The sequence below is a fragment of the Dermochelys coriacea genome, chromosome 10 (assembly GCF_009764565.3).
Source record: "Dermochelys coriacea isolate rDerCor1 chromosome 10, rDerCor1.pri.v4, whole genome shotgun sequence".
Taxonomy (NCBI): domain Eukaryota; kingdom Metazoa; phylum Chordata; order Testudines; family Dermochelyidae; genus Dermochelys; species Dermochelys coriacea.
In genome coordinates this window covers 79,974,837-79,983,529 of record NC_050077.1, presented here as the reverse complement: position 1 = coordinate 79,983,529, position 8,693 = coordinate 79,974,837, and positions in this window count along the sequence as shown.

Here is an 8,693-nt window from a genome sequence, read left to right as displayed (position 1 = left end):
GTAGGGATTGGCCACAGCTGGAGAAGAGAAACCAGATGACATAGAGCAATGCTTGGAGGTGGCAGAGAGAATCATTTTTCTAGATGTGCAGCTGTTGTGTCTTGATCACGTGCTCAGAGTCAAACTGATGTCCAGATTTGTGATCGGGAATGAATTTTTCCCCCGGTCAGATTGGCAGGGACCTTGGAGGTTTTTCACCTTCCATTGCTGCATGAGGCATGGATCGCCTGCTGGGATCATCTGGGAATATCCCACCTATCAATTCCTGGTCATTGCAGAGGTCTTGGGCATTGGTGGCACCTTGGTCTCTCCTGATCTCTGAGGCTCACAATAGCCTAGTCTCCTGAGAACTAAAAGATTTAGCCTAACTAAAGTGTTTGGGCTCAGTATAGAGGTGTCTGGGAGAAAATGAATGGCCAGTGATATATAGGATGTCAGACTAGATGATCTAATGGTCCCATCTGGCCTTAAACTCTGAAATCTACGAAAGGGAGCATATGGAAGAGTTTAAAGAGGCAAGTGACACTATCAGATTATTGAGCGAGGAAGACTTTAGTAGATGCCTTATAGACATACAGGGTGGGATGAGAGGTGATGTGGCCAGTGAGAAGGTTATGGACATCAAGGAAGGAGGTGACTAGTACAATGTCAAGGGTTCAACAGAGGCACTGGGCACAAGGAGGAAAGAGTAGATTTGGGGGACATTAAAGAGGGGGACTGATAGTTATGTCACCCTTTGCCTGGAAAATGCTCAGTGCAACAGCGATACTGGGTCAGCTTTCACACAATGGAGCGAGAAGGGGAGATTCAACTTTGTACTCAGCACAAGGCCAGATGTGTCACAAAAAAACTAGTGTCCAAGTTGTGCCTAAATGAAACAGAGAGACTTTCAGGAGTTTAATTACAGTAGAGTTGCTGAGCTCCAAGATTTGGCTTAATAGGGACATTTATTAATAACTAGATAGTTATGTACATTTTAATTTTTATTGGTTATAAGCAGGGCTTTGGAGCTGTGCTCTGGCTCCAGGCAAAAACCTGCAGCTCCACTGCTCTGGAGCTGCTCCACTCTCCGCTCCAAATCCCTGGTTATAAGGAATGACACACACTACACTATAATGCATGCAAGTAGCCCTCTTCCTCTGCTGTGGTTAGTCCTTGCTTCAGTGAATGAATGGTACAGCTAACTCATATGGGGCTCAATCCTGCAAGGTGCTAAGCACTCTAGCCCCAAAATCAGCAAATCCCTTAAGCACTTCCTTAACTTTAAGCATGTGAGTAGTCTCATTGACTCAAGTGTCTTACCGGGATCAAGACCAGAGTGCTCAGCACCGTGAATGGTAGAACCTTGTTTTGCACAAAAACAGTCCTGTAGGAGTCACTGAAATCTAAGTTTATTTAGATTGGGAGAATGTCTAATGGTTAGAGCAGTGGACTCCTAGCTCCTGTTCTGTTCTTCTGCGGGTTGTTCTTTCACTGACTTAATTCTTGACTTTTTGCAAAGTTGTTAACACCCTGTCACACAGTCTTACCCATTTGTAAAATGGAGATAACAATATCCATTTTGCACACATGGGAGTCTTGAGGATTCAAGGCATGCTATAAGTGCAAGGTAATGTTAGTATGAATGGTACTGATAATGAATATCTGTACGTAACTGATATTTTAAACTAGATATTAATACTTAGACTGGACAAACCACTAGTAATTGTACAATAGGGGATAGTCTTGCACTGACTGAGAGACAAACTGGATGGTCTGAGAGGGCTTCATTTTACCAAAAAAGATGTAGGTTTAATAATTAATTCTATTTTAAATGGGTTTTACTCTGCATGCTTCAAATTTTGGAAAAGCTGCTATTCCCTAGCCCCATTGTTAGTGTTTTAGCAGCTGTTTTCCATTGTTTTCTCAGTAAGAAAAATACATATCACTAACAGGAACTATCAGCAGCATGAAACAAGCTGACTTGCCAAGAACATTTCCCCCACTATTGTTATTTATAGTTAATATTTTTTTGTACTGCAAGTCAGACTGTGATTCAAGGAATTTGCCAGATTTCAGGGCAATTTTGTGCCACAAACAGATGGATGTGTTTCACACACAAGCCACAGTTTTCCATTAATCTTCACCAGATAGAAGTATAGTTTATATAGCTCCTTCAATGTGCAAGGTATCCCAAAATGCTATGTGGTCCTGATTCACAAAAGCATCCCGATTCAGAACACTTGCACACATGCCCAAGTGCTTTCCTGAATCAGGGGGCATAATAATACTCAGCAGTTATATCAGCCAATTTTAGATGTTTGAGGAAGTGTACAAGCATTCACTAATCAATCCATAACACCCCTGTCTGTCTGTGCTATTATATGGTGTTCATAACTGTGGTATGTGACTGCTTCCCAGAATTAAAAAGTGTACACATCTCCTTTTCCCAGTGCTTAATTTGTAATGAAAGGGGTGCCAGGGCTCAAGCAATTAGCTGCCAGGGCTCAAGCAGGTTTTTTTTACATTTATAACTGATCCAGCAAGCCCAGCGGTGCTATAGCTATGAACTGCTGGAGGTGCCAGGGCTCAACCCTGGCAAGCCCTGGCACAAATTAAGCACTGCCCTCCTACAGTTAGCAGGGACTGGATTTTGAGAATACTTTGGTTGGGTTATTGTGGGGATGAGCTGGCGGGGAAGTTATGGTGTTATTTTGGTTGGATAAGTGGGTTGCATTTTATTCTGAAGAGACATTTTCTTGGAAATCATCCACGACACTTAGTCAGAAGAGGCACCCAGTGTTTTCTCGCCATACAAAATAATTGTTATGCTCAGTGATGTAATTTGGATGGAGTGCTCTTTGTGTTTCCAATGAGGTGTCCTGTTCAAGCTTGTTTGGAAGAAAATAAAAGGCTTCTTATCGGGTCTCACATCAAAACGCAGCAACAGATCACCTGGTTGTATCTTAACAGCTCTCAGTCTAATTTTTAGGTGTCCTGAGTTTATAATTGTCAGGTTATACCCCCCAGATATACAGAAACGAGGTGCTTTATACTCTGAATAATTAAATTAGAGACAGGTCATGATGTGGCGTGTCTTGGAGTTGATTTAATTAGCTGATTTTGAGTCCTGTATTATTTTAACATGCCATACATGTGGTGGAGACTGTTTTATGGATTAAAGAAAATATGTTCTTTACGTTCATCGATCAAGGCAGAACAATAGGAGGTTACTATCGTAACATACCACATAGCGATAGTAGTAAATGGAGACCTGGTTCTCAGTATGTTTTTGGCTGAGCAATCTTAAAACTAGTTTTACATCTCACTTTTCCCCGTGTCTGCCAAGATATTGGCCTATTATTCATAAACAGGAGATTGTAAATTAATAATGATACTTCCATAGTGGCTTTCTTCTGGGGATTTCAACATGTTCTACAAACACTAATTAATTAAGCCTCATAAAATCTCTAAGAAGTAGGTAAGTGACATATAGTTCAGTTAGCCCATTGTGATATAGAGTAGTCTCTGGAATGCAGCAACTATTTAAAAATTTTATTAAATCTAATGTTAAAAAAATTATATAATATATAGGTTGGGAAAAGATGTCTATACATCTGGATATAGTGCTTAGATTATCCACAAATATAAAGTTAGTTTTTAAAAGTCATATGATACATAGAGTACGTAATCAGCAATAATCCAAATTTAGGTGAATAGATTTAACAATACAGTTTAGATATTAGAATTCGAATACTCAGGTATATCGCTCATGAAAAGTTGTACAGAGATTTGGTTTTGGAAAGCAAAATATAATGAGTGGAGATTGTCCCTCAGTAATTGAGAATTAGGTGGGTTGTCCATTTAGAAAATACAATCCATGAGGAAAGTATTTCAGTCTAACACTGCACAAAAGTTTAGGATGGAAAATGACTATCTTAACTGATGGAAATTGCATGGAAAGTTTAGATATAGAGTGTAATTACGTGAACTGGGATCTGGCCATGATTCTGGAGTGAGGACTCATTCTTCCAAGAAGTAAAAGCATGAGATCTTTAGTGAGCAAAAGTGCTCATAACCCTTGTTTTATATCTCCTCTAAAGGATGGTAGCTCCTGCACAATATCTCCTAGCCCCATTCTGGGAAGGAGGTTCTCTACTGACTCAGAGGAAAGAATGCCACCTGATGAATCATCTACATGCCTTCCCAGAGCGCACAGTCCTGAATGGTTTTCCACCTCAATACTGACTTGGCCTTTCTTGTATGAGTTGACAGGAGCACAGCAGAGATGGTGTGGATGCAGACTGCTATTACGTATGCTTTATTCTAGTGGAAGGTCTTCCCCGTCACTTGACACTGAAGGGGGCATTCCATTAGTATGGTCCAGCTGTAGGTATTTATAAGTGTAGCGGGGCAGTCACCCCGCTCCAACTCAGAAAAGATTAAAAGCCAGCCCTTGGAGAGAGCTGGGGCTGAGAGCCAATAAGAAAAGGCTGGGAGGCAGCCAATCAGGGCCAGGCTGGGCCCTATAAAAGGGCTGTGAGCCAGGAGCGGGGTTAGTCTCTCTCTAGCTTTGGAGAGAGATGGGCCTAGCTGCCTGAAGGAGTAAAGGGTACCATGGACAGAGCAGTGCTGGGGAAGGGGCAGGCTGAGCTGGGGAGCTCAGGCCTGGCGACCTCCCAGGCTGCGGCCTGACAGGAAGGCCTGGAGAGATACTGGGCTGCAGGGAAAGGCAGCAGGTCCAACCTCCAACTTGCTAATGATGAGTGACCATTACACTGCAATCTGCCCCGGTGATGAGGGGCTAGAATGACTGGCAGTAGCCATTGAGATGAGGTGGGCTTAGAGGGTTGTGGGTTCCTGTGAGAGGGGAGAGCCAGAAAGTGGGGGTCCTGTTGGGGCAGAACTCCAGGTTAAGGGGCATTGGGGTTGGAGAGGGACATGGGGGCCTGAGGCAGATGAACTTCTGGCCAGCAGAGGGCACTCTAAGCTGGAAGTGAGCTAATTCCCAGGGCAACCAGTAGGAGGCGCTGCACCAGTGAGTCTTTGCTTTGCTACAATAAGCCAATAGCAAGAAGAAGTGGAGATGTATGGCATCCAGTTTGCTCAGTATCACATTAGCCCAATGTCCTAGTCATAGTCACAAAGCCAAGAACAATGGCAAAACTGGCCCGTTTCTCTCCATTAGTGTCGACATCCTGCCAGTGTGTTTGGACCTCCTGATATTTGCATGGAGAATGCTGAAAAGCTGGAGCAGCTTGCAAATAGTTCTAACATTAGTGGAGAATAATTTCCTGACGCTTGCTCTTAAGGTCTGAGGAAATAAACCCTCACTGTACAGTGAAACAAGAGTGAGTTTTTGTCAGACTCGTGTTTATAGAAAAGACAGAGAAATTTAGGTCACTTTAGACAAATTTTTCTTGTTTGTGTTTCCCAGTCCTTCTGCATATCTGAGTCTGTCACCTCCTTTACTGGCTGAAGTCCTGCATCAATACTCCACAGAAAGCCTTGCTGAGGCAATCTTCTCACAAGGGGACACATCTACTCATTTTACTCAAGCAAACACAACCACTGAGTTCAGTGACTGGAGGGCCAAACCCTGACAAACTAAATGGTGGCCTTGTATTCTCCCGTGACAGGGCATAGTCCTCTGCTCCTATCTTCCTGCACAAATGGCTCTGACACCTACACTTTCTTATGATCGCTGTGTACCTTATTTGTGTTATATCAGCCACCACCCTTTTACAGTCCAATGCAACAAGGCTATTTACAGTGACATATAATTATCATCTCCTTGTACCAGAGGAGAAGAAATCCCTCCATTCAAAGATCTCTCCTAGCTAGCTATTCGTTCTCCTCTCTCCTGTGTTCATCCTTCCTGTGTTCCTTTCTACTCATCTAGTTAATGGGCTAATTATCTCCTTATGTCCCCCTAGCTCAGACTGATCTAGTAATTAGCCACTCCTTCCCTCAGTCAGGCCGTCTTGGGGGGCAGGGGGGTGGGACTAATTGGATGTAGGATGACCAGAGTGTTGGTTCAGCTGCTGGTTCTCATTATTCTAGCACACAACATCCCTATGCAGTAGGGTGAGTATCACCCTTGCTCATTTGGGGCAATATTCTGCACTGTTACCTTTATGCAAATTGCACTGCAATCAGGGGCAAGAGAGGTGTAACTGAAGGCAGGAATTTTTGCTTTTGTGAATCAACTGGTTCATGTCATAAATGGTCTTAACCATATTAATATGATCCAAAGCCTATTGAAATCAATGGGAGATTTTCCATTGACTGCAGTGGCTTTTGGATCAGGTCATGTGTTTGTTTAATTTCTTCACATTTTTAGCTGCTGTAGCACTTTCCAGATGTGGAGAAGTGTTCGAAATCTTTTTTTTTTTTTTGCATGCACAATAGTCTATACTATAGCCTCTTTTATAATTTATAGGTAATGAGTGTCCCTGCAGTTTAAAAGCCTTTCAGAAAGACTGCATTGGGAGTAACCAAGAGAAGGGTGATTGCACCAGTTTACTGCCACATCATAACATTTAAATACTTTATTTTGTACCTCCTGCTAAAGTTTAATCATTCCAAGAAGGGAAAGTCAAAGGGGATCAATGCCAAATTTTCAAACAGGCTTATTTTTTAAAAATTCTTCATGAAATTGCTGCCCAACTTTCAGTATGAATATAGTTTGCCAAAACCTCCATTTCATTGCATAACCCTCAAGATGTAGATACATTATTATGTTGCAAGTAAGGTGTAAGGTACTGGCGAGAGTAAGGTAATTTATCATCTGAAATGCAGAATGTTGTTTTGTCATTATCATTATCTTTATAGTTATTTTTTCTAAGGTTATGGATATATCATACCTTTTAAAAAGATGTTCTGTCAGGTTTTGTTTGTTTGTTTGTTCGTGTGTTTCAACATATTGGAACCTGATTCTCCTTTCACATCAATGTATATCAGGAGTATATATACCAGAACTAGCTGAATTCCACAGGAGTAAAACCAGTGTGAGTGTAACCAGAATAAGGCCCCAAAGTTCCTGGTTAAAAAAACTGAAGTAGTTATGACAATAAAAAAACAATTTCTATAGGGAAGTAATAATATTAGTAATAATAATGTGCATTCTTAGCACCTTTTAAACCCATCACAAAGATTAAGTAGTTAAGCCTCACAACATTGGGATAAAGATTTTTAAAGCAGGGTACTGGCACGCATAAATTCTCAGTTGTATTCTTGGCTCTTCCACTCACCATCTGCCACTTAGCCTCTGTCTCGCTGCAGTTTACCCATGTGTAAAATTCATGTAAAATAAAGTCCATGCTCTGAAAATGACTTTAAAACCACAAGTTAGAAATTTTGGTTTTTAGCATGGACAAGAAATGGTTCTGTGGTTGCTGGCTCATAGAAATTCCCTGGCTACCCTGTTGAGAACTTTAAATATGACTGATGAGGCACCACCCGGTATTTCAGACTCTGAAATGCAGAGGCTGCAGAATCATACAATTGTAGGACTGAAAGAGACCTCAAAAGGTCATCTAGTCTAGTCCCCTGCATTCATGGCAGGACTAAGTATTACCACTTTAGGCACTCATGTTGCCAGCCCACTTACAGTATGTGGCGATTGTTGACTGCCCAATTTACTTACTATGCACAGTAAGAACATAGTCCAAAACTCACTGGAATAAGTGGTAAGGTACCTAATGACTCAATGAACTTTGAATCAGATTTCATGTGGGGGCAAGATCTGGCTAAAGGAAATTCCAGGAGTTTTCCCTAGAGTTCTCTAATGTTCTGCTGAAGGGAAGGGCTTTGTGCAACTGACTAACAAATCACTTCTGTGTAATGAGCCTGCAAGAGCCGTGTACACAGTAATTTTGTCTCTGCCAGTACAGTAACTCTACTCTCTGGTTCTCATTACCATTGTTACAAATACAGTATTATACTCATTGTCTTCACATGTGGCATTACACAAGGCTTTGTAAAGAAAGTCAATGACAAACCAAACAGAAAAGTTTTTAAGGCTAGTTTTAAAGTGGGAGAGATGACTTGATGGCTCAGAGGGAGGGAGAATATTCTGAGTACCTAGGACTATATGAGTAAAAGACTAAATTGTTGTAGCAAAGAGCTTGGGCAGACCTGAGGGTACCCTGACTGACTAAGAAGTGAGTGTGGCAGGTGGGTCAAAGTCAGAGAGCAGGTTGGAGCTGAGTGGAGTGATCAGTGTACACTGTATTTGTATGCTGCCTTGCACAATCCACTCAGTGGGGGCTCCAAGATGTATAAGAACGGACATACTGGGTCAGACCAATCTAGCCCAATATCCTGTCTTCTGACAGTGGCCAATGCCATGTGCCCCAGAGGGAATGAACAGAGCAGATAATCATCAAGTGATCCATCTCCTGTTGCCCATTTCCAGCTTCTGGCAAACAGAGTCTAGGGACAACGAAATTACCCATAGAATCTTCCCCTTGCTAAAGAATTGTCTTCAGAATCTCAGCTTTCATTACAAATATAAATTTCTACTAGTGGTTGTAGAGACAACCTCAAAGAGGTGATCCAGATGTGAATCAATGCAGAGATGGTCTGCATGAATGCAGAAAGCCTGAAACAATAGCTCTGAGAGGTGTGAACTGCTCCATTAATCCCAATCCCAAGATGACACTACATTGAAAACTCAGCGTGTACAGATAGCATAAAATAGTCAATGTATT